This window comes from Balaenoptera physalus, assembly GCF_965194825.1.
Source record: "Balaenoptera physalus genome assembly, chromosome: 2".
NCBI lineage: Eukaryota > Metazoa > Chordata > Mammalia > Artiodactyla > Balaenopteridae > Balaenoptera > Balaenoptera physalus.
This window is the reverse complement of record NC_138883.1, coordinates 162643290-162670161: the sequence shown is the minus strand read 5'-3', so window position 1 is coordinate 162670161 and position 26872 is coordinate 162643290. Positions and strand designations below refer to the sequence as shown.

Here is a 26872-nt window from a genome sequence, read left to right as displayed (position 1 = left end):
ATTTTCTTGGGCAGATTCCACTATGGTAGAACTTAACCAACTCTAAGTGCAACTCATAAGAAGATGAAAAGCATATGCTCCTCAACACACACAGGTGGCTGCATTTTAAAGAACTGAACTGTGGCCAAAGAGAAACAGCAATTTCTATGGGAGAAACACAAGGAGAAAAGAAAAGGAAAAGCAAGAGATAATGAAAAGAGAGGATACATCAGAGGATAAAAAAAAATTAATTTCCTCTAGAGGAGCAAACTCCTCCCTTTCCTTCCTGCCTCACAGCTCTGACCAGAATAGCTCCTCCGGAAACCAGACTCAAGTCTCACCTCCATTCACCTAATAAAAACCATTTCCATCCCTCCCCTCTCCACTTAAATCCATCCCAGGCATTCTACCCTAACCTTGAACGATTCTTCTCCCCCAACCTTGGAGTCGTTCATTGAACAAGGCTGCAAGATGGCAGATGAGGTAACTCATGATTCATCATTGAGCTCGCAGTTGAGTAAGTGTCTTATGGTCCTTGACTCTGAAGCTTGAGCTCAACAAAGTAGAACAGACTTCAACATAACCTATCATTACACAAACTCCTACCTGTTTACTGACCAGCACTTAGACTAACTGCTGAACAGAAGTATGTCCTCCGACTTCAGTTATTATTATTTCTGTTCACAGATTTTCTGCAGCTCCAAACACTGGGTATTTGGTATTTGTATTGCTTCCTGTGATTCAACTAAGAAATGCCTCATCTGTGATGTGGAGGGTTAGAAATGGTCTTACAAAATTCTCTCATGCCTACAGTTATATCTATCTATGCCTCTGTACATTGGGTAACCCCAAATCAGAGTAGCCTCAGTCAGTTAATCATTTAGTGATTCTACAACATATTTATTGAATGTTTAGTATATATCATATGATATCACTTACATGTCAGATGCTGTACAAGGCCCTAAGGAATAAATGTGCATAAGATATAGATCCTGCTTTAAAATTGCAAAGAAACTTGAACATGAGTGGAGTGTTGAACGGAAGGAAGGGGTAGAGAAAGCAGGTCACAGGGGTAAACAATTGGCTAAAATAAGAGTGACCGTTGCTATGGCAGAGGTATGCTTTCCATGGTGGAGTAGCGCAAAGGAAGGAAACCTAAGATTCACGGTCAGAGAAATCTCTGGGAGCAGGTGCATCATAAGAGAAATCACTAGGACGTGTGTGAGTCTGTCAGAGAAGGGTGAGCAGGTAACATAGTATCCAGAAGGGATGTGCCTGCTCTAGAGAGAACGGACCAATGGGTCCCATTTGTCCACTGCTTTGCCCCAGTTGTAGCACAGACCTGCCTTATTGTATGCCATTAGTGGATACTCGTTGAATGAATAAATGTTGATTGTTCTATACATCTGTAACATAGAATGGGGGGAGGGCAATGTCAAAGAACAAGGCTTTAGGAGTAGGAAAGTCATAAAGAGACGCATATGACTCTCGGAAAGGAGTTTATAGTTTATTCTACAGGTAACAAGAAGCAATGAAGAACTATCTCCAGAAACGGACATGGAAATATTCATCATTATCTTTCCCGAGAGTTAAATGCCACGTGTCAGTGTCTGTTCCTGCCTCAGTCCCCAAGAGCGCATGCGACATCACCTGGATGCATTCTTTGTGCACAACTGTGCTGGCACATCCTTCTTTGATGGAACCTTTCCAGAAGGAAATTCAGAAGGATGAGGAGCAGATCGTATGGGGTGGTGCCGAGTACACATATTTTGGATATGATCCTAATACCTTGGGGAAGAGGAGGTTTTGGGTCTGTCCTCTCAGTCTGAGAATGAAAATCGTTGGAGGCTTTATCACACTAAGTGAAGCAAGTCAGACAGACAAAGACAAACATCATATGATATCACTTACATGCGGAATCTAAGAAAAGAATGATACAAATGAACCTATTTACAAAACAGACTCACAGCCTTCAAAAACAAACTTATGGTTATCAAAGGGGAAGGGTGGGGGGAAGGATAAATTAGGAGTTTGGAATTAACATATACACACTACTATACATAAAATAGATAATAAACAAGGACCTACTGTATAGCACAGGGAAATTTATGTAATAAACTATATGGGAAAAAAATCTGGAAAAGAATGGATATATGTATATGTATAACTGAATCACTTTGCTGTACACCTGAAACCAACACAACATTGCAAATCAACTATACTCTAATATAAAATAAAAATTAAATTAAAAAAAAAACCTAAAAAGATAAATAAGCAAAACTGGAAAAAAAGAAAAAGAAAAAAGAAAATCACTGGAAGCTAATTTCAAGGACTCCACTGAGTCTATCTTTCCAATAGGTGTGCCTGGCCCAGCGGCATGAGACGGCTGGTAGGCCCCCATGGGTGGAGCCTTGCCTGAGTCTCTGGGCTTCTCATCAGGGCAGTTCCCAGGTGAGGGTGTTTCCACCACTGTGAGGGAGGAAGCATTCCTCAAACCACCGTCCACAGAGTCACCTAGGCTGGGAATCAGATTAGCTCTCAGTAAATGGGATTGGTCAAGGCACGAAAGTAGCGTCTTGGTGCTTCAGGTGAAGAGGGGTGAGGTGGGAGTGTTATCAGAGTTGCTCGGGGACGACAAGAGTGAGAAAGTGTAAGATGTACCTTGTGAGGCCTGGGAATCTGGGTGTCTTTTCAAGCGGAGCCTCGCAAGGGCTGAGCTGCTGTCTTCCCAGCGCGGGTACCTGCAAACCAGAAAGACCATGCTTGGTAAAAACAGAAAGACCCAAAATAGGAAGGAAAACACCCAAAGAACAGAGAGCCTGAGTGAGACGGACTTTTAAAAGACTGAGACCGGGGGCTTCCCTGGTGGCGCAGTGGTTGAGAATCTGCCTGCTAATGCAGGGGACACAGGTTCGAGCCCTGGTCTGGGAAGATCCCACATGCCGCGGAGCAACTAGGCCCGTGAGCCACAACTACTGAGCCTGCGCGTCTGGAGCCCGTTCTCCGCAGCAGGAGGGGCCGCGACGGTGAGAGACCTGCGCACCGTGATGAAGAGTGGCCCCCGCTTGCCGCAGCTGGAGGAAGCCCTCGCACAGAAACGAAGACCCAACACAGCCAAATAAATAAATAAATAAATAAATAGATAATAATTTAAAAGACTGAGACCACTTGCCAAGGTTCTTAGTTTCTATACCCAGTTCACAGATTTATCATGCTATACATCTTTGTTTAATAAAACCCTGTGCCACTACATTGAGGAGGATGTACAAGGTGTGTGCCCTGGAGGGGGACGACGGGCACTGTACACACACCTACAAGTACTTACAGAGGCTACGCTCAGTGACAAGGATATGAGTCCAACCAAAGATGGCTTCCAAAGGAAGGGTGTAAATATCTCGTGTACACAGGGACACATAGAGCTGTTCAGGCACTGAGACACACGAAAGGCAAAAGTGACGCATATACCTGCTGACATCTAATCCTGCGAAGCCTCTAGAAAGAACTTCCTCATCTCGGGTGAAATCCCCACGTTAGCCCAACATTTCTTCACCACCACCGCCCTCACAACTAGAACATCTCTTGTCTGGATGCTTGATTCGATCTGCTTTACAGTTCTTTGATGTCTTAGGCAGAAGACATTGACAACTTTCAGTCACTTTAGAAACAGTATTTTTATATTACAGGGAACAAAGCTAGAGTATTAAGCCACAAAGATCTTCGGAGAAATTTTCAGTTGATTTTTTTCTTTCTTTTTCACATTTTATAACATGAGAAATAGATTAGGTTCTTAGTTTCAAGTATTCAGAACCAAAATAGAAGATAAGTATCTTTTCTCACCTTTATTTTGAGATGCTGCCATTAATGGGTAACATTTTAGGGTTAGGAATCAGGAAATTATAGAATTAACACCCTAGAAAAGCTCGTTTATGGTTGAGAGGCGTCTCCACATAGGGAACAGCACATTTTCAACAGCCCATTCTCACATGCACGTGCCAGTGGAAAAAAAAACGATGACTGGGTAACAGACCACAGGACAGCTCAAGGGCAAATTATAAACAGTATCAGAGGCAAAGGAATTTACAACCAGGGGATGTCACCTTATTATTAGTCATACATGTTGCTGCCTACCATAGGATCTACTTAAAAGACTTTATTCCAGATTCCAAATTATAATTATCCAATTATGTACCACCTGGTTCAAGAATTGTAGGTAAAGAAAGTTTGGATGATTAAATAATGCCTAGACCACTCTTTATTGCTTAAAAAGAGAGAAAATACCTTATTTTTTGAAGGGGAGAAAACCCAGAAGACGTGAATGACGGTAGCTTCCAAGTCAAATCACTTAATTTGGTATCACGTGCTATGTTCATTTCAGTTTTCCTACAGAAGAATAATTGAAGGTTTATCTGACATTTCTGCTCTCAGTGCTGTGAGTTCTTTTCCTTGCCATTTCTGTCTGGCAAATGGACGCACACTGTTACGTTCTGAACACCCTCGGAGGCAGCTGCTTCAGCAGAAGTTAACTTTTCTGAATTCCACAGGTTGAACCAGTGATCCATTAGAGAAGACAGCTTTGGCCTGGGATTCAGGATCTGGGCTGCTGGTCCCGGCTCCTCCACCAGCTTGCTGTGTGACCTTGAAGAAGTCATTGCCTCTGTGAGGCTTACGTCTTCATATCTAACTGAAGGGGGCTGCACGGGAGGATCTCAAGGATCTCCTCCACCCCTAATATCATCATCTGTGGTTACAGGAAAGAAGTACAGTCATAGGGAGAACAGAGAACAAAGATAAGAGACAGTGGCCTGGAAGGAAACTAGTTCAATTGCTGAACATCCCGGCCAGCAATTTGATCCAAAAAAATGTCAGGTGGTGGGATTGTAAGAGCCTGTTGTTCAGTTTCACAGTTTCCATCTCAGATCTTGGAAAACCAGCATCTCCAGTCTTTTCTCCACTTTGGCATCTCTGACTCCAAATCAGCCCTGAGCCAACAATTGGCTCAATGGGTCCTTAGCGAGGGGCACCCCTGGTCCCCACACATCTCTCTTCCCACGCTCCCGTTCTCTCGCACCAACCCATCAACAGCACACAGAGTGAAGGGGCTGAAACAAAATGAAGGGAATATACAGTCATGCAGCAACCTCACAGTGAAGGGGAGGAGAGCTGGCGTAGCAAAGGAATCCAAAGCAGACAGGGTTTAGCAAAAAGATGACTACGAAGCAGAGGTCTAAGAAACCCCACATCCCCTAGACGGGTAAATTTCAGAAAACAACCAGAAGAGGAAGAGAAAGGGAGCCCTAAGCAGAGAGCCAGCTTCTCAGGAATGATTGAAAAAAATCACGAAATGAAAAAATATGCCCAAATCAAGAAGAGAATATATTATCATCTCCCAAGGGAAGATGCTGATGACCCTTTGCTGGCATTATTCAAATCCAGGCAAGTCCGGACATCAGAAAGACACACCACTGGGATCAGATGACCGGGCTGCATGACTTAACAAGTCTTTCCTTGCCTGGAGGAGAGCCACAGCAAGGGCCCGAGGGCTCCACGAACAAGAACAATCATTTGGTTGATAGTGATTGGACCTTGGTTGATGGAGACAGCATATTAAATTGCTAGTTTGGGCAAACAGTATAGCACAATACAAGCGTGTTCTCCCTGCTGGCATCCAAGTTCTCCATCACCATAAAAGCAAGCTGCTTCTCAACCATAAACACAAATTTCTAAAGAACATTTGGGTCCTTGTGGGGTTTTCAGGTGGCTGATGGGGTATGTTTGGGGAAGGGAGGCATTTTACATTCTATCCATCTAGCTAAACGTAAGAATGCAAGCGCATATTTTTCTGATGTAGATGACGTAAGGAGAATATTCTGACAAAGACCACAGTGCTTCAGCCCAGCTGGAGGTGGTGACAGTCTGTAGTCAGAGCAGCCCACGTCCCCTTCATCACAAACAGCTACTGCGAGTACCCTGCTAAGAAAAGGACACTGGTAGCCTCATTTGTGGTATCAAAGAACAGCCAGGGAGGCTGGAGCCCATCCAAATGTATTCGTGTTTCTCCCAGAGGACGGTACCCCATGACAAGACAGTCTCTGTTTTTAGAGACAGGGAACTCCCAGGGCGAGATAAAATAGGTTTGCAAGTGAATCCTGCTCTAATATGGAAGGACCAAAGGAAATAACTACCAAAGCAAAACAACTCAGGCAGCAGCAACCCAGAGCCCCAGGTCACCTGCTCCCCACTTCCTGGCATGGATTTTTCTGCTGCTGTTGTGAAACAAGTAGGTTCCTAGTTAACAAGAATTCCAGATTCATTTTCCTTGCAGGTTCTAACCAAGCCCCACCTGATCGACAAGTCCTTAAGTTCTAAGAACCTTTCACAACAATGGGGTGTCTTCCAGGATAAAACCTGACCTCCTTCTGAAACAGCTTGGATCCTAATGAAAGGTTGGAAGAGACAATCAAAGAAGTTTCCTCCCTAAAAATCCAAAATTTTGGCCCAACAATTAAATCAAAAGAAATCAGACAGACTCCTTAAAGTTATCCCTGGGTTCATTAGAGCTTCGGTATCATACCTACTGCTGAGCTGATGGCAGGTGGGGATTTTATAGAAATCAGTGGATCCAATTAGCGCCAGGGGTCCACAAGTCAAGCACTTCCGGGCTACAAACCATTGGTGACATTTCTAGACACAGATTGACAGCTGGAGCCAGGACAGCCTTCTCCTCACCCTTGAAACCTGATTAGGGAGCAAATGCCCTACCCAACTTTTCTAATCTACAATATTAAAAAAAGGCATCCTAAGAATTTTGTTATCACACTGACTCATGCCCAAGGGGCTGGCATATGCTTACTCTAAAGAACCCCAAACAGGCTTGTCAGTGATGTTCATGGTTTGAACTTGTAAGAACATACATATCCAGGCACCCAGACTGTATAAGAATCATTATCGTGATATAATTATATAGTCGTTTGTTGATAATGGCATCACTTCGAGGTTCTCTGTCTGGAAAATTTCAGACACCAGTCTTGCAATAAAGGAGTTAAGAGTCCACTTCTGTTTTAAACTAGCCATTCTCAAACTGTTTCCTTAAAATAATAGCGCTCCAGAAGCTGGGCCAAAATATTCCACAAGTAGCATTCAATAAAGTTAGACAGAAAAAATTACTAGGAAAAAGTTGAAGTTAATGATTGTCAAGTAGGTTTCCTCACATGTATCTTTTTAAAAGCCCTGATGGTAGCTCCCCACATGGCTGCTAGAGTATGTTGGCCGATGACAACGTGGATGAACAAATAGCAAATAGTCAGGGAGACTCAGTAACAGTGGACCCTGCTGATACAACAGCTTGTTTCTTTTCCCATGTACATGTGTGCTCATGATTGTGGTTGTGTCTTATGAACACATCACACACCTCCATTCAGCTTTTCAAGTTTCAGAGAAGGGGGGATGTCTCGCCTCCCAGTTCAACTGACTGTTTAAAAGTACCTGTCTTACCTTAATAGGAGGAAAAGAGCACACACACCCTCTACTTACTCACCAGGGACTGTAGCTTTTCACTCCTTGTCTCTCTGCAGTGAGCAAAACTGAGCAAGAAAAACAAGACTGAAGGAGAGGCAGTCCAACCCCTTCTGCATAATCTAAAGCAGGAGCAAGCTTTCCCAGTGAAGGCCCAGCTAGTAAATATTTCAGACTTTGTGAGCAACATGCTCTGCCCCAACTGTGTAACTGCTGTTGTAGCACAAAAGCAGGCATAAAAAATACATGAATAAATGAATATTATGTGTTCCAATAAAGTTTTAATTACTGATACTGAAATTGGAATTTTATAAAATTTTCATGTCATAAAATCTTTTTTTTCAACTACTTATAAATACAAAAAGAAAAAAATTCACATTTGACTCACAGGCCATAATTTGGCAACTTACCCTAAGTTCTAGCTGCTTTCAAATGTATCCTTGATCATTGGAGAACAGAGTGCCTGACTCCCTCATTTTGGCCCATGGCTAGATTACGTCTACTGAATTGGCTTTGCTGCAATTCCATCAAACTACACAAAGGGAAGTGTAGAAATGGGAGATGAACTTCACAATTGGGTTTACCGAGAAGATGCCACCCAGAACCTCACACGCTGCTATTTGACAGTGGGCAGTGATTTCTCTGGGGTCTTGATCGTAGGAATGGTTGTTCTCCTGGGAAAGTGGCTTATTACAAAGAATAACACTGATAACTTTCCTTCTTTGCTTTAGCTGCTGCAAAGTTCACTGGCCAATTTGTTCAGATCTAGCAAGCATATTGGATTGCACAGCATATATTTTATGGAAATGCATCCCACTTTTATCTTGTTTTTCTAACCAATTTTTCTCTTTAGAATGAATTCCTCACTTTTAACACATTATTGTATTATATGGATTTTAATAATTAGCCCAGTATGGCAGGATGCAAATAGGATAATACCAATAAAATATATACATTATACTTAATTTCTGTACTTAAGGTTGGTAATTTACTAATCAAAAATAATTTGTCATAATGTCCTCAAAAGAGCACTGTGACCTCCAGGTATATAACCAGTGAGACAAGTGGTTTTTCCGGCTTGTCACAGCTGGAGTCCTCTCCTTGAAGGAAATCTTAGGCAGAAGCCCAAGAATGCACCAGGCACAACAAGGAGTTGACCTGAGTGAAGTGGGACCACGGGCCCAAGGAAAGAAGTTACAGAGGTCACCTGAAGGACAGTCACTGGGAGTGCTTATTAGAATGACAGTTTTCTGGGATCCACTTAGAACCTCTGGATCTTCTTCTTTCAGGCATGGAGAATGATAATCTGCATTTTAAATCAGATCCTTGGAGAACTCTTTGAAACAGTAAAAACTGAACATCACTCTGCTAAGGACAATCAGAAAAACACTGTTCCAGATAATAACACCAACTACTGGAGAATTCCGAGAGAATGGGGCTAGGGAAAAGGAGCCATTTGGGAAACTGGGCAGGTTCTTGGTGTACATGATGATGACATGGCCCTCAGGACTCGTTTGTCTGGGTTCAAATCCTGGCTCTGCAGGTTACTAGCTGGGTAACCTTGGGCAAGTCACTTAACCTCCCTGTACGTATAATACCTTCTTCCTAATCTATATCCCCCATTGTAAAAGGAGGATGTTGGTAAGCAAAGCCTTGCTGGGAAGATTCTGTGAGTGTCTGTAAGTTTTTAGAACAATTCCCAGACACTTTTCCGTAATCCATCCCCCTCCTATCAGACACTTTCTAATGCCTTTCCCAATGTCTCCTCCTATTTCTCTTCTCTCCTTTCCTCTCTCATTCCTATTCTTCTGTTTTACCCTCTTTGAAATCAAAACTCAACATAGTAGAACCGAAGTGGAGAAAGGGAAGCTGATCCTGGTTGAAAAGATTAGGAGGAAGTTGGGAGGGAGATAATCTTTGCTACTTTGAAGCCACGCTACTGTGAAAACCCCACAAAAGAATGTGTAGTGTCCTGGGCTTCCCTGGTGGTGCAGTGTTTGAGAATCTGCCTGCTAATGCAGGGGACACGGGTTCGAGCCCTGGTCTGGGAGGATCCCACATGCCGCGGAGCAACTAGGCCCGTGAGCCACAACTACTGAGCCTGCGCGTCTAGAGCCTGTGCTCCGCAACAGGAGAGGCCACGATGGTGAGAGGCCAGTGCACCGCGATGAAGAGTGGCCCCCGCTTGCCACAACTAGAGAAAGCCCTCGCACAGAAATGAAGACCCAACATAGCAATCAATCAATCAATCAATTAAAAAAAAAAAAAAAGACTCCTCATTTCCTCCTCTTCCCCTTTAAAAAAAAAAAAAAAAAAAAAAGAATAGGCACTTGGCACTTTCGCTTCCTTAGTGGATTGGGCTGAATTCTGATGACACCCCTGTAGACCAAGACCAATTTTTAGATGTCCAGTTTGATTTCAGCCATGTCCCCACTGCCCCTAATGGCCTAGCAGCTGCAGTGCCAGCATTACCAGGAAGAGGTGTATACTCAACGCCCATCATCTTGTAGTGCAAATATACATTAAGTATAATCACTACATTTCAATCAGTAGCCAACCATTTCAACAGGTTTTCTTCACTTATAGTGCCTTAAGGAAACAAAGTGTAAGATTGACTTGGTAGTATTGTGTGTATATTTCAGTACATGTATGGGGGGGTGGGGGCAGGGATATTGCCCAAGGTGATGAAATTGATTCTTGGGAGGCAAAAGAATCTCAGCTTTTACAATGGTTTATGGTCATATGGCGGTCCACAGTACATAAACAGATATACAGCATATTTGAGGCATTAAAATTTCATGGGGAAAAGGAGCGATTGGGGGAAAAAGTGTCTTAAAAAACTTGTCAGGGTAGTGTAGGAGGATACTAATGAGAAAAGGTTGAGAGATACTGTTTCAGTGAACTAGGCTGATGCAGATTTGGTGGCAGAAAAAACTCAGGATGCTCAGATAAAAGAGATTTTAAGGCAGATCCATTAAAATAATCCTGATGCCTCCTGAAGATTCCGAGGGGGCCTCAGAGCTTCTGGAAACATCATCATTGGCAAAAGTTTTAAGACGGGCTCTAGGTTGGGGTGAAATTAAAGCAATGCATAGTAAAGTACACTCCATTGTGTTGTCAGTTAGCTCATGGCCTGATTCTAAAGAGCCTTATTGCTGGAAACTGAGAAATCATTTTTTTTCCAAGAAAGAAATCCACTCCGTCTTCTTGAATTAAAAATTATGCCCCATGAATTCTGAACGATAACAATAGCTACAATAAAATGATTGAGATGCCCAAATTCATCTAATCACATGTTCTGTCTGGCCTATTCAAGCACAAAAGAATGAGTCCCAGCCTTTCTTCTCGCTGCTATCTGTAAATAGGAAAGAATGTATGAAAGATTGTGATCAAGTTCTGTCGGAAACACTCATATTTTCACAAAATGTAGATTGCCTTTTAGAGGAGAGATTGGCTGAAACTTTAGTATATTAAACCAGAATACGAAAACAGGAGTTTAAAAGAGCAGTATTAATATTCTGTTCAAATCATCTCTTGATTTCTATTTTGAAGGGCACCCTCCGACGGCTTGATTTTTATTACAGTGAAGGAAGAGAAAACGGCTCCTTTCCATTAATCAAAAAGAACCATAAAAATAGGTCTTGCTAAAAGCTGACTCTGACAAATCCAAATGGAAAGTTTGCTTTTGGGCAGAGATAAAGAATATCTTTCGAAATATTGCAATCAATTCTGAAAAACTTAATTTTTTTTTTTTTCTTTCACAGCTTCTCAGCTATTGGGATCGTCCATCCCAAAGCCTTCTTTGAGTGATTTCCTTCTGTCTCGCAGCAGGAAATGAACTATTTAGCTCCACACATAATGGCAAACTCCATTTCAGCGTAAGCATCAGGCCCAGACTCCAGCAGGCCCCGATCGATACCTTTGGTTATCAACCAGGGGCCCTTCCCGCAGTGGAGAGCCTCATTGGAGATAAAGACCAGAGAGCAGCCCTGATTTATGCCTTCTCAGCAGTGCACTGACAGGCCAGGCCCCAGGAGGCAGAGTGGAAAACCAGATGAAGACAACCAGAGATCCTTGGGGAAGTGTTGACCATCACGGACCCAGGATCACACCTCAAAGCCAACAGAATGCAGCCCTAGAGCAGCCCATCCTACCTTGTGGAAAACCTGGACTTGACATCTGGCCAAAGCAGGTCTGTGAACCACAGGGCTCTTTTGGACCAGCTGAGGAGCCTGCCCCTGAGGTGGGCTCACAGGACGCTCATCAGCTACACGCAGCCCTTGCCCTTCTGTGCTCACTCCCTACAGCTTGCTTTGACTGGCAGCTGGGATCGAAGCATCACTGCAGCCACAGCCCCCCAAGTATTGGAGCTCAGCCTAAGACACCCCGCAGATCAAACACCTTGCAGGACAAGTGGCAACAGACAATTATGGATGGCAGAGTCCTGATCACAGCCAGCCCCCCAGTGTTACAGTTCTGCTGGTTACGACTCAGATTTATTTCACGGGACAGGTATGTAAAAAGGCAGAAACAGTTCCTTCTTCTGAATGGCACACAGAGCAGACTTTGCAAATATTGTGCAGTTTTGCGGGAGAACTCTGAAACTCGTTAAACATTTTGCAAGTAGCAGTAATAGATCAACCAGCTTTAATAAAGACAAAAGAGTGAGAGAAAAGTAGCAATCAGGAACATTCTAGCAGGTAGACAGGGATGATCCACCTAGGCCCACAGAAAGAAGGTATCTACGTTCCTGGATTTATGCTTTTACATCTTCTGAAGACAAACCACAAGTAGCTTTTTTTTTAAAAATCTGCATGTATGTGTAATACTTCATAGAGATGATTGGAACAACAGAGTCAAATATCCAAAACCTTTAAATTCACGCTTGGCTGTTAAACTGAAAAAAATAGGGATGTGGACCTTCAAGGTGGCAGAGGAGGAAGACGTGGAGATCACCTTCCTCCCCACAGATACATCAAAAATACATCTACAAGTGGAATGACTCCTACAGAACACCTACTGAACGCTAGCAGAAGACCTCAGACTTCCCCAAAGGCAAGAAACTCCCCACGTACCTGGGAAGGGCAAAACAAAAAAGAAAAACAAAGACAAAAGAATAGGGACAGGACCTGCACCCCTGGGAGGGAGCTGTGAAGGAGGAAAAGTTTCCACACACTAGGAAGCCCCTTCACTTGTGGAAATGGGGGATGGTTGGGGGGGAAGCTTCAGAGCCACAGAGGAGAGCGCAGCAACAGGGGTGCAGAGGGCAAAGCGGAGAGATGCCCGCACAGAGGATTGGTGCCGACCAGCACTCACCAGCCCGAGAGGCTTGTCTGCTCACCCGCCAGGTCGGTTCCTCAACATAATAAAGGCCATATATGACAAACCCACAGCCAACATCATTCTCAATGGTGAAAAACTGAAAACATTTCCTCTAAGATCAGGAAAAAGACAAGGTTGCCCACTCTCACCACTATTATTCAACTTAGTTTTGGAAGTTTTAGCCACAGCAACCAGAGAAGAAAAAGAAATAAAAGGAATCCAAATCAGAACAGAAGTAAAATTTTCACTGTTTGCAGATGACATGACACTATACATAGAGAATCCTAAAGGTGCTACCAGAAAACTACTAGAGCTAATCAATGAATTTGGTAAAGTAGCAGGATACAAAATTAATGCACAGAAATCTCTTGCATTCCTATACACTAATGATGAAAAATCTGAAAAAGGAATTAAGGAAACACTGCCATTTACCATTGCAACAAAAAGAATAAAATACCTAGGAATAAACCTACCTAAGGAGATAAAAGACCTGTAGGCAGAAAACTATAAGACACTGATGAAAGAAATTAAAGATGATACAAACAGATGGAGAGATATGCCATGTTCTTGGATTGGAAGAATCAACATTGTGAAAATGACTCTACTACCCAAAGTAACCTACAGATCCAGTGCAATCCCTATCAAACTACCACTGGCATTTTTCACAGAATTAGAACAAAAAATTTCACAATTTGTATGGAAACACAAAAGACCCTGAATAGCCAAAGCAATTTTGAGAAAGAAAAATGGAGCTGGAGGAATCAGGCTCCCTGACTTCAGACTATACTACAAAGCTACAGTAATCAAGACAGTATGGTACTGGCACTAAAACAGAAATAGGGATCAATGGAACAGGATAGAAAGCCCAGAGATAACCCCACGCCCATATGGTCAACTAATCTATGACAAAGGAGGCAATGTTGAAAAGACAGTGTCTTCAATAAGTGGTGCTGGGAAAACTGGACAGCTACATGTAAAAGATTGTAATTAGAACACTCCCTAACACCATACACAAAAATAAACTCAAAATGGATTAAAGACCTAAATGTAAGGCCAGACACCATCAAACTCTTAGAGGAAAACATAGGCAGAACACTCTATGACATAAATCACAGCAAGATCCTTTTTGACTCACCTCCTAGAGAAATGGAAATAAAAACACAAATAAACAAATGGGACCTAATGAAACTTAAAAGCTTTTGCACAGCAAAGGAAACTATAAACAAGACGAAAAGACAACCCTCAGAATGGGAGAAAATATTTACAAATGAAGCAACTGACAAAGGATTAATCCCCCAAATATACAAGCAGCCCATGAAGCTCAATATCAAAAAAACAAGCAACCCAATCCAAAAATGGATAGAAGATCTAAATAGACATGTCTCCAAAGAAGATATACAGATTGCCAACAAACACATGAAAGGATGCTCAGCATCACTAATCATTAGAGAAATGCAAATCAAAACTACAATGAGGTATCACCTCACACCAGTCAGAATGGCCATCATCAAAACATCTACAAACAATAAATGCCGGAGAGGGTGTGAAGAAAAGGGAACTTTCTTGTACTGTTGGTGGGAATGTAAATTGATACAGCCACTATGGAGAACAGTATGGAGGTTCCTTAAAAAACTAAAAAATAGAATTACCATATGACCCAGCAATCCCATTACTGGGCCTATACCCTAAGAAAACCATAATTCAAAAAGAGTCATGTACCACAATGCTCACTGCAGCTCTATCTACAATAGCCAGGACATGGAAGCAACCTAAGTGTCCATCGACAAATGAATGGATAAAGAAGATGGGGCACATATATACAATGGAATATTACTCAGCCATAAAAAGAAACAAAATTGGGTTATTTGTAGTGAGTTGGATGGACCTAGAATCTGTCATACCGAGTGAAGTAAGTTAGAAAGAGCAAAACAAATACCGTATGCTAACACATATATATGGAATCTAAAAAAAAAAAAAAAGTGGTTCTGATGAACCTAGGGACAGGACAGGAATAAAGACGCAGACGTAGAGAATGGACTTGAAGACACGGGGAGCGGGAAGGGTAAGCTGGGACGAAGTGAGAGTAGCATTGACATATATACACTACCAAATGTAAAGTAGCTAGTGGGAAGCTGCTGCATCTCATGGGGAGGTCAACTCGGTGCTTCTTGACCACCTAGAGGGGTGGGATAGGGAAGGTGGGAGGGAGGGAGATGCAAGAGGGAAGAGATATGGGCATATATGTATATGTATAGCTGATTCACGTTGTTATAAAGCAGAAACTAACACACCATGGTAAAGCAATTATACTCCAATAAAGATGTTAAAAAGAAAGAAAATAATTAAGGAGCAAAGCAGGTTTCTAGAAAAAGCTGACATCAAAGACTAACATTTGAGTTCAACATGATCCATTTGGAGAAACACACATGGAGCACAGGAGATGTAATGGTTACTCGCTCTCTCTCATGCATCTGCCTATCAGTTGCTAATGTAAGCACAGAGGATCCGTATTTTCTGTCAGCAATTTCATACAGTATGAATGCTCTGAAGAAAAGTATTGTTTAAACCAGAGAACCCATGTGAGGGGGTCCCACACACAGTAGGCAACTGATCGAAGTTAGACTCCTTCCTATTACTTGATAGGTCAACTTGCTCTTTTCAGAAGGTGTCCACCTACACAGACACAGGCCCTGTTCTGTAGGAAAAAGACCAATAACTAAATCCCCCTTAGCTCTCCCAGAAGACCCGTATGTATTCCAACACAGTGGCCCAAACATTCCCCCTCCAATTTTGAGGGGAATTCTGATGAGAAACATCATTCGTGGGTGTCTCAGGTAATCCATTTGAGATGAGATTTTGCAGTCTCTCTTTTCTTGTTTTGGTTTTGGTTTTAATAGCGACAGCTGGGCTCTGAATCAGCTTCTTTTTGTTCCTTCTCAAGTGGCTGGAATCGGAGCGGGCTTTGAAAGATGCTTCTTCATACCATTGATCAAAGATTCTTTTTCCTGAGAAAGGGTTCACTCCCTATCTGTGCATTAATCAAATCCTCCCCTTTTTCTCAAGCGCCAAGAGTGTTTTCCTTCCCTCCCTCTAGCTTGAAGTCTGAGTCCATATTAGGAAAGCTGATGGAGTGGCTCTGTTGTGAGGGAGACTCGGAGGGGCTTTCATCTCTGAGACCACAGATTCCATCTCCCGGTTAGCAAACCGTCAGGCTGTGCCTTATCCGTCCCCTCGGAGCCCCTTCACTGCGGGGTCAGAGTCCACACCTGAGAATTGGCAGCGACCAATCTTGTGTGTTTGTGAAGCGATGACCTACAAGGGACAGCCCCCTGGGGGACTTGACCCTGGAACACACATCCGGATCCTTCTCCAAACAACAACTCTTCACTTTCTTTGCTGTCAGCCACTCGGCCATTTGTCTTCTGTCAGTCATTTTACCTTTTGCAATAAATTTTTATTGGGCAACTATAATTCCCTTAGACTTGAAGCTCTAATTAGGAATCATCTTGGTCATATAAAACTTTTTTTTGGTCAGAGTAGCCATTATTTCACCCTGCACAGCAAATGCTTTATTCTGTACCCAATGTTGCCTTCCTAATCATATTCTAATTGCCTGCATTTGGTCTCTTTCTGGCTTTGCCAGTCTTGTTCTGAGAATAACCCTTCTAATTCACAATGAAGAAGTAAATAGTTAGTATTTTCAGAACTAAAACATTGCACCAGTCCTTCAAGAAAGGAAGAGAACTCAGCTTGGGAATCTGTTGCCTAGTAACACGGTACTAACTTTTCTCTCTGTTTCCCAAACCAGTTGATAGCCTCCTGTTGGTTTTGTCAGGATTCCAATGCAAAACTTTCCCTCCCTTTTTAAAATTAGGAATGAACATTTGGTTTTTTAGTTTCAGAGAACTGACTTTAACCATCACCATTTTTTTCTGTATTTCACAGTAATCTCGGTTCCCTCTTTCTCAGTAGGTCCCAGTTTGTTTTCCTTCCCTGATAAAAACTACTCTTATCCTCCAATTAAGTACTATATCTAAGAACAATTTGCATATTTCTCAGAAAAGGACACAAGCTTCAAATAGAAATTGAATTGATTTTAATTAATAATAATAACACCAGGCAATTAAATGGCACTTTATACTTTGCAAAGTCCTTTCATGTCCACTCACTCATTTAATTCAACTTTTAGATGCTCATCCAAACTTCCTTGGCTTATGATGCCATGCTCAAGAAAATTTGAACCATGGGAAAGAGGTCCGTGGTGCTGTCTTTGGTCATGTTGCTTTAAGTTAGGAGAGAGTGTCCAGTGACTAAGCTTTCACATGGTAAGGTTGGCATTTCCATCCTTAGCCTGGTCAGAAATCTAGAGGAAAATTACACAGAGCTCCATTTTACAGGTGATGAGCCTTGGTCAGGGGTGGTGGGCCAGGGAAAAAAAACCATTTTCCTTGCTTCTTCCATTCCAGCCCCTCTGGGTCTTTGACAGGAAGCAATGTCACAGAGCTGCCAGGACAGCGGCCGAGCTGAAGAGGCTCCTGGGCTCACCCTTACCTTGATGGCTTTTTCTGCCTATCCAAGGCCTTTGAAATTTTCTCCAGACAGAAAGCAAAGAGAGGCTCTGACAAAGCATCTCCTTATATCTTATAGGACGTTTGCTGTCAACACCACTGTGAGCCCCATCAGCTGTGTTCAGTGGTTAATGAGTCTGAGTTTTGACTCGGGTCCTTCTTGACAGTTCACTCCACACCACCTTCCATCTGACTCCCAGATCCTGGGCTAGTGTTAGGGCTGCAGGCTGCAAAAGCACAGTGGTTCCTAGTATTTGTTCATTCAGTCAGGGAGCAGTTTTCTGGTAGGCTGGGCCCCGGTTCAGCACAATAAATGGCCAAGTTTATGAAAACCACCCATGTCTCGTCTCCTCAGTGGAAATACTCTACAGGGTTTTTGTCTTTGCTTTCAGAGGTTGAAAACAAAGCTTCAGCACAACCCATCTCAAAACCGCTCAGGGAGTCAATGTAAAGATGTGAATAAATTAAATTAGATGAGGGAATTTTCACTTTGAAGGCCTGTGTTTAGACATCAACAAAATGTAAGAGAAACAAATGTGTCCTAAAATATCAAAATCCTTTGGCAGCTGTATTATTTGGTTTGTGTTTTAGGATATGTGAATATGTATATTTTAAGGCTCCAAATATGTAATGTAAAAAAAAGAGAGAGAAGAAATATCCTTAAATATTCATCCTGACATACCACAGTGCTTTCACTGACCAAGTAAACCTTAGTAGAAATTATGCTTCGTTCGTTCCTTTTTTTAAAAATTCTTTCACGCCAGAAAAAGGATTTCCTGAGTCTTTCTCATCCTCCTCCTTCATTTCCCCACAGCAGGCAGCTGGTCTAGTCATGGTTCATCTCCTTAGAAAGTGGAGAAAATAGTGCACATGCGTGCACGGGGGACCGGACAATGCACCAAGACGTAATGTGTGGGATCCGAACCCAGATGAAACACCAGCCCCTATTTCAAAAATGATTAAGAATTTCCAGGTGGCAACAGTGGACCATGAAACCAAGCCCAGGCCCTGTCTCAGCTCAGGTCCCGTGCACCTGAAGCCCACCTCACCTCTGGTCCAGAGGAAGAGAAGCGCATCAATCAGCATCTCGCATGACACGGGATGGTTGTATTTAATACCTGCTATTGCACTGAGCTCCTGTAACAACATTCCAAAGAAGGTACGTCAATTTAACAGATGAAAGAAACTCAAACAGAGCACCGTTCCCAAATTTTACAACTTAAAAGTGATGGAGATTGGACTTGAATCCCGATCTGGCTTCTCCCAAAGCTTGCCCTCGCCATTGTGTTCCGTAGGTTCAGAAAAGCTTATTCTTAGCAACCTTTCTTAACACTAGAGACAAACCTATTCAGTTGAGTGAAAGAGGAAAATTAAAGAGTGGATGAGTGTTTGTCAGCACTATTTACAGTAGCCAGGACAAGGAAGCAACCTAAGTGTCCAGTGACAGGTGAATGGATAAAGAAGATGTAGCACGTATATACAATGGAATATTACTTAGCTATAAAAAGAAACGAAATTGAGTTATTTGTAGTGAGGTGGATGGACCTAGAGTCTGTCATACAGAGTGAAGTAAGTCAGAAAGAGAAAAACAAATACCATATGCTAACACATATATATGGAATCTCAAAAAAAAACGGTTCTGACGAACCTAGGGGCAGGACAGGAATAAAGACGCAGATGTATAGAATGGACTTGAGGACACGGGAAGGGGGAAGGGTAAGCTGTGACAAAGTGAGAGAGTGGCATGGACATATATACACTAGCAAATGTAAAATAGATAGCTAGTGGGAAGCAGCCGCATAGCACAGGGAGATCAGCTCGGTGCTTTGTGACCACCTAGAGGGGTGGGATAGGGAGGGTGGGAGGGAGACGCAAGAGGGAAGAGATATGGGAACATATGTATATGTATAGCTGATACACTTTGTTATAAAGCAGAAACTAACACAACACTGTAAAGCAATTATACTCCAATAAAGATGTTAAAAGGAAAAACAAGAGTGGATGAGTATGTTGATTGAAATAGCACACTTTGTGCTTCCCTAACCTCACCGGCACCCTCCTCTCTTTAGGGTTCACTGTCTCTCCAGGACCCCCGTGTCCTCACTGCCCTCTGGTCCTCACATTCTCACCTTGGTGTCCACAGCATGCCTTCCACACGACATCCCAAACCCTAGGTCTTTCCCAAACTTTCTTTCCATCAAAATGTCCCCATGCTACATCCCACCGTGGTGGGGAACATTTCTTGCCAAAAATAACTAATCAGATCAACTTTTTCATGAGCCAATACCTTAACTCAACCCCACAAAAATGTAAATAATGTGTGAATTTCAAGGCTTTATCACAAGGTCATTTAGGTGAACGTTTTTCCTTTTCTGAACCCCTCCAATTATACCTCCTAGTCAGATTAGGCCTGTGGTTCGACAGCATCTTTATCTACATAAAACAAAATAAATGATTTAGCCACGATTATCAGGTTTATAGGTTAGGTTACAGGTTGTAGAAAATAGCTTTAGGTACCAGAGAACTTTCCCAGGGAACAGCAATAAAACATTTTATGTCTGACCTGTAATATCCTGTACCCTCGTAGTGCTAGACCTGCAGTGAACACAATTGCCATTTCTGCCAAATTTCATGGTCAGTGATTCTATGCTATGGAGAAACGTCCAGTATGGATTAAAATGAAATCATTTACGGCCCCACACTGACAACCTGTGACAGACTTGAACCATCTCTCCCAAAAGTACATTCATAACTCAGACCACTTCACCTTGGAGTCCACTAAAATAGCATAAAATAATGTGGGGAAGCATCCGAATAAAAACATAACACAGGATACTCAAACCCTCTGTATTGTTCTTATTGGATACAATGTATTATCTCAGGGTTCCCTGAGTTCAATATTCAAATGTTCATCTTTGAGAAGAAAGACGCTATACTATTGGTTCCAATACAATACACTAGACAAATACACAATCCAGTACAATTGCTATACAATACACGATTGAACCTGGTCCAGGCAGGAATTTCAAACGATTTGAAAAGAATAAGCCATTTATATTTGGATTTGGAATATGATGTTCTCCTGAAGTTTAAACATGATTATGTCTGATATTCTAGGAAATGACTTCTAACAAGTTAACCAAGTCACATTCTGAATACCTGATCCAGAAGAATCTGGAAAGAGTTTCCTGATCCTGTCCTTCTGCTTGTTCTCTGCAGTATTTGCCATTATTTGCCCTCTTTTGAAACTCTCTTTCCTTAACTTCCATGATACTGTATTATATATAATTAATTTTTCCTCCCTAGGTCTCTTTCTGCCTTACGATTCCTTTTCTGTTGCCCTGTCCTCCAAAGGCCAATCATGGTTCTCTCCTCATCACTTTCTCTTACCATCAACTGTTTCTCCTTGCTACTAGTCACAAAATCACCTCATCTCCTTGGCTCCAGATCTTTATCTCCAACTCCGGTCTCTCTACTGATTTAAAATCCTTCATTTCCAATAATCTGAACAGCCTCTCTTGACCACAAACTCAAGAAATCTAAAATGAAACTCCAAAGTTAGTAGATGCTTTTTGAGGAGATAGACCTTGCCTATTATTGGAGATGCCTATCCTAGGTTGAACTTTCCCTTTGCACATTGATATAGAGAAGATCTGAACACTGGATGTGAGGTTGGACTTAATGAACTTAGTCAAGGTCCCATCAACAATGAGATTCTATAATTTATTACTTTTTCCCCCACACCAGTTTCTCCTTTTGAAATTTTCCTTGTCTCCCAGACTCAAAATCATGGGGTCACCATTGTCCCTGGTTCTCCTTTTCCTTCCACATCTAATTGGTTACCAAGTTCTAGTGATTCTTCTACACAGCTTTGTTGGGTCTCCCCTCCTCTCCATTCCCATTACCCCCAGTCCCAAACAGCAGCAAAATTAAGCTGCTGGAGCTGATGCCTTTGAGCCGAATCTGGGATCACTCTAGAGCCAGAATCCCTGTAGCAATTTTTTCATCATCGGTTAAAAACTCAGAGGAGAGAGTTTGACAAAATGAGCAAAGGGGAGGAGGAGAAAGAATGAGAAACGAAAGCAAGAGGGAAGGTGGGCCTGCAGCCTCTCTTTGGTCCCCACTCAGCTGCTCTGTCTTCAGAGAGGATGCTGGGCTCCCCACTCCCTCTGGGTTTATAGTATCTTCCTCCCAGTTCTATTTTCACAAGTTCACTCCCACTCCCCCACAAAAGCCCTCAATCTACGTCTTTCCCTCACTACCCCAAACTTCTTGCATATTTAACCAGACCCAATTTCCCTTCTCATTAGAAAAAAGAGAACATCTTCCATTGTACTTGGGAGCTTCACATTCTCCATCAGGTTCATTTTCATCCACCATCTCACCAGACTGTTTATCTCATTCTTAGGATCTGTCGCTGCCTTCCAGTCTCCTGATATCCTTACCCAATGTATACAATGGTACCAGGTGAATCGTCATAGAATATTGATTTGTTTGTGTTAATTTCCTACTCAGACATGCTCAGATAATGACTTCCCATTGAAGAGAGTCCAACATTAAGCCTCATGGTTAAAGCCCTCCCAAATTTCTTCAGCTGCTCTGCTCCATCAAATGTTCCACCTACTCACATTTCTCTCATGGTCCCTGACTACCAGGATATATCACTCACTCTAACTTTCCACCATCCATCTCTCTGGGTTGAAGACCTCCTGCTATGTCCAGTTATAAAGATTCTATGCATTCTTGGGCTTCCCTGGTGGCGCAGTGGTTAAGAACCCACCTGCCAATGTAGGGGACACGGGTTTGAGCCCTGGTCCAAGAAGACCCTACGTGCCATGGAGCAGCTGAGCCCGTGAGCCACAACTACTGAGCCCACGTGCCACAACTACTGAAGCCCATGTGCCTAGAGCCCGTGCTCTGCAACAAGAGAAGCCACCACAATGAGAAGCCCGTGCACCATGAAGAGTAGACCCCGCTCACTGCAACTAGAGAAAGTCTGCATGCAGCAACAAAGACCCAATGCAGCCAAAAATTAAATAAAAAAAAAAAAAGGATTCTATGCATTCTTAAAGATCCAACCAAATGTGTCTTTATTGTCTAAGCTTCTCCCTCAGTCAGTCAGAAATACATAGTCTCTTCCTTTTTATATATGTATTTTCTAAGATTATATATCAAGTAAGTGATGGTGTCTCATGCTCAAAGTATTATAATTACCATATTTGTGTTGTAATTTTTGCACATAGCTCAGCTTTTCCACTAGTTCCCTCCCTGGAGTTCTGACATACTTCTCTGTAAACATCACCATGTTAAATATGTCTCACATGCAGTAGACATTTGAAAAGTTTTCATCAGCTAACTAGATGAATGAATGAATGAATGAATGAATCTTCCTTAGCATCACCCTTGCTAATAATAGGCTATTCTTTCTTAGACAGCTATAAATTTTGCTCTCAACATTCCTTGAGGGAGGCAAGCAACTTGGCTTCAAAAGATGTCTATACAAAAATAAAATAGAGTTGAGATGTGAACCAAGCTATAATTAATATTAGTTACTATCAATGGTGTGTGCACAAGTTTTTGTTTTCTTAAGTATAGTACATAGGTAGTATGTGTGAAAGCAAGGTTTTCCTCAAATAAATTAATCCACAATTATCAAGCACCACTAGGGTAGCTACATGTGGGTACTCCTATCCCATCATTGCTAGGTGCAATAGGCAAACTTCCCTGGAACAAAATTATTAAATGACCACTAAGTTTAAAATGCCGACTGAAGTCCAGGTAAAACAATACATACAAAAATGCATACAATATAAATGATACAAGATCTCTACAATCAATTCTAATAAATGCTCATGTAAGATTTACACCACTCTTTAAAGATGTCCTCTTTTTGCTCTAGCATACTGATAAAGGGAGGTCGTTACTAGCTGAGAAATTACTAGTTTCCTGTCTCAAAAGCATGGAAGTTTATCCATTGTGATAGCAACCGTTTGAAAGGAGATTTTTTGAGATGCTGCTTGTGCTCTGTGAGTAAAGAACCATCTGTTTGGCATCAGAGCTGGTATGTTCAAATTACCAATATGTTTCTATACATTTAAAACCCAAAGGACTTAGAGACCAATGACATGACCTGAGTTTTTAGAACAACCATGTGGGTAACACCACTCCCGCAGCTGCTCAGCAAAGTCTGCACACTTCTAGTGTCTACAGCATGATACTAGTTACTTGTTCAAGCAGTTGACAATTGCCAGGCACTGTGTTAAGTTTTAGATATAAAATGATGGACAAGACATGGCCCTCGAGGAACTCTCAGCCTAGGCTGAGAAACTGACATGTAAACTAGCATTTAGCGTGAGAAGGGAGCTTAACAGAGGCATGTTCCATGTGATGGAAAGACACAAAGAAGTAGCCCCAGACTCTGCCAGGAAAGCCGAGAGAGAGAGAGATTCTTATAATACCTAATATAATGTAAATGCTATGTAAATAGTTGCTGGTGTGTGGCAAATTCAAGTTTTGCTTTTTGGAAATTTTTGGATTTTTTTTTCCGGAATATTTTCAGTTCATCATTGGTTGAATCCATGGATGCGGAACTTGCAGATACAGAGGGCTCACTGTATACCAAAATAACAAGACTGCATTTCTCTGGGCAGTAACATTAAAAATAATTTTCTATTGTGTTTGCACACATAATTTTCTATTGTATTTTCTATTGTTTTTCCCATTTCCTACAATTGGCCTATAAAAAATTTTTAAACAACACGGAAACAACCTAAATGTCCATCAACAGATGAATGGATAAAGAAAATGTGAAACATCTATACAATGGAATAGTACTCAGCCATAAAAAAGAACAAAATAATGCTTTTTGTAGTAACATGGATGCAACTAGAGATTATCATACTAAGTGAAATAAGTCAGAAAGAGAAAGACAAATACCATATGATAACACTTATATGTGGAATCTAAAATCTGGCACAAATGAACCTATCAACAAAACAGAAACAGACTCATAGACATAAAGAACAGACTTGTGGTTGCCAAGGCGGGGGGGGGGTGTGGGGAGGGAGAGGGATAGACTGGGAGTTTGGGGTTGGTAGATGCAAACTCTTACATTTAGAATGGATAAATAACAAAGTCCTAATGTGTAACACAGGGAACTATATTCAATATCCTGTGATAAACCATAATGAAAAAAATATAAAAAAAGAATGTCTGTGTAAAACTGAGTCATTGCTGTACAGCAGAGATTGACACAGCATTGTATAATAAATCAACTATACTTCAATAAAAAAAATTGAAGAAAAAAATTTTTTAAACAATAATCATTTTAAAGCTAGTTGACTACATTCACAGTTTTCAACATCTTTCTCTGTCAGCCCACAAGCATATATATATATTTTTTCCATGACCAATTGGAGTTTATTCCAGGTATGCAAGGGTAGATCAACATTCAAAAATCAATTAAAGTAATCCATCACATCAACAGGCTAAAAGAGAAGTCATAGAATCATATCAATAGATGAAGAACAAGCATTTGACAAAATCCAACACCCATTCCTGATTTAAAAACAAAACTATCAGCCTTCTAGGAATAGAATGGAAATTCCTCAACTTCACAATGAACACGTAAGAAACCTTTCAGCAGAGGAGGAGAAGAAGATGGCGGAAGAGTAAGACGCGGAGATCACCTTCCTTCCCACAGATACAGTAGAAATACAACTACACTTGGAACTGCTCCTACAGAACACCCACTGAACGCTGGCAGAAAACGTCCGACCTCCCAAAAGGCAAGAAACTCCCCCCGTACCTGGGTAGGGCAAAAGTAAAAAGAAATAACAGAGACAAAAGAATAGGGACGGCACCTGCACCAGTGGGAGGGAGCCGTGAAGGAGGAAAGGTTTCCACACACTAAGAAGCCCCTTCGCGGGCAGAGACGGCGGGTGGCAGAGGGGGAAGCTTCGGAGCCACGGAGGAGAGCGCAGCCACAGGGGTGCAGAGGGCAAAGCGGAGAGATTCCCGCAGGGAGGAGCGGTGCCGACCAGCACTCACCAGCCCGAGAGGCTTGTCTGCTCACCCGCCGGGGCGGGCGGGGCTGGGAGCTGAGGCTCGGGCTTCGGTAGGATCGCAGGGAGAGGACTGGGGTTGGCGGCGTGAACACAGCCTGAAGGGGTTAGTGCACCACAGCTGGCTGGGAGGGAGACCGGGAAAAAGTCTGCAGCTGCCGAAGAGGCAAGAGACTTTTTCTTCCCTCTTTGTTTCCTGGTGCGTGAGGAGAGGGGATTAACAGCGCCGCTTAAACGAGCTCCAGAGATGGGCGTGAGCGGCGGCAATCAGCACGGACCCCACAGCAACAGGGGCGCAGAGAGAAAAGCGGAGAGATTCCAGCACAGAGGCTCGGCGCCAACCAGCACTCACCAGTCCGAGAGGCTTGTCTGCTCACCCGCCAGGGCGGGCGGGGGCTGGGAGCTGAGGCTCGGGCTTCGGTCGGATTGCAGGGAGAGGACTGGGGTTGACGGCGTGAACACAGCCTGAAGGGGTTAGCGCACCACAGCTGGCTGGGAGGGAGACCGGGAAAAGGTCTGCAGCTGCCGAAGAGGCAAGAGACTTTTTCTTGCCTCTTTGTTTCCTGGTGCGCGAGGAGAGGGGATTCAGAGCACCGCCTAAACAAACTCCAGAGACGGGGGAGACCCGCGGCAATCAGCGCACACCCCAGAGACGGGCATGAGACGCTAAGGCTGCTGCTGCCGCCACCAAGAAGCCTGTGTGTGAGCACAGGTCACTCTCCACACCGCCCCTCCCGGGAGCCGGTGCAGCCCGCCACGGCCAGGCTCCCGTGATCCGGGCACAACTTCCCCGGGAGCACGCACGGCGCGCCTCGGGCTGCTGCAACGTCACGCCGGCCTCTTCCGCCGCAGGCTCGCCCCGCCTCCTCCGTACCGCTCCCTGCCCCCGCCCCCGGCCTGAGTGAGCCAGAGCCCCCGAAGCAGCTGCTCCTTTAACCCCGTCCTGTCTGAGCGATGAACAGACGCCCTCAGCCCTCAGGCGACCTACACGCAGAGGCGGGTCCAAATCCAAAGCTGAACCCCAGGAGCTGTGCGAACAAAGAAGAGAAAGGGAAATCTCTCCCAGCAGCCTCAGAAGCAGCGGATTAAATCTCCACAAACAACTTGATGTGCCTGCATCTGTTGAATACCTGAATAGACAACGAATCATCCCAAATTCAGGAGGTGGACTTTGGGAGCAGGATATATTAATTTTTCCCCTTTTCCTTTTTTTGTGAGTGTATATGTATATGCTTCTGGGTGAGATTTTGTCTGTATAGCTTTGCTTTATAATAGCTTTATTTTACTTCACTATATTTTATCCTCTTTCTGTCTTTCTTTCTTTCTTTCTATTTTTTCTCCCTTTTACTCTGAGCCGTGTGGATGAAAGGCTCTTGGTGCTCCAGCCAGGCATCAGGGCTGTGCCTCTGAGGTGGGAAAGTCAACTTC

The 26872-nt window shown here is 42.9% G+C and overlaps 1 protein-coding gene across 16 annotated transcripts in view; it reads right to left on the bottom strand.

Annotated features, from left to right (window-relative positions):
• The window catches only part of LOC309655013 (uncharacterized protein), a 184741-nt gene extending 158482 nt beyond the window's left edge, over positions 1 to 26259 (bottom strand). For 5 of the 16 annotated variants that reach the window (XR_014260539.1, XR_014260540.1, XR_014260541.1 and 2 more), the window contains exon 1: positions 2641 to 2724. The gene's annotated coding sequence lies outside the window, so the exon portion shown is untranslated. Of the gene's footprint in view, positions 1 to 2640; positions 9456 to 12807; positions 19316 to 25430; positions 25732 to 25796 lie in introns of those variants that run through there. The other 11 variants (XM_082449895.1, XM_082449898.1, XM_082449896.1 and 8 more) reach the window with 9 other exon arrangements.
• Between the last annotated feature and the right edge of the window lie 613 nt (positions 26260 to 26872).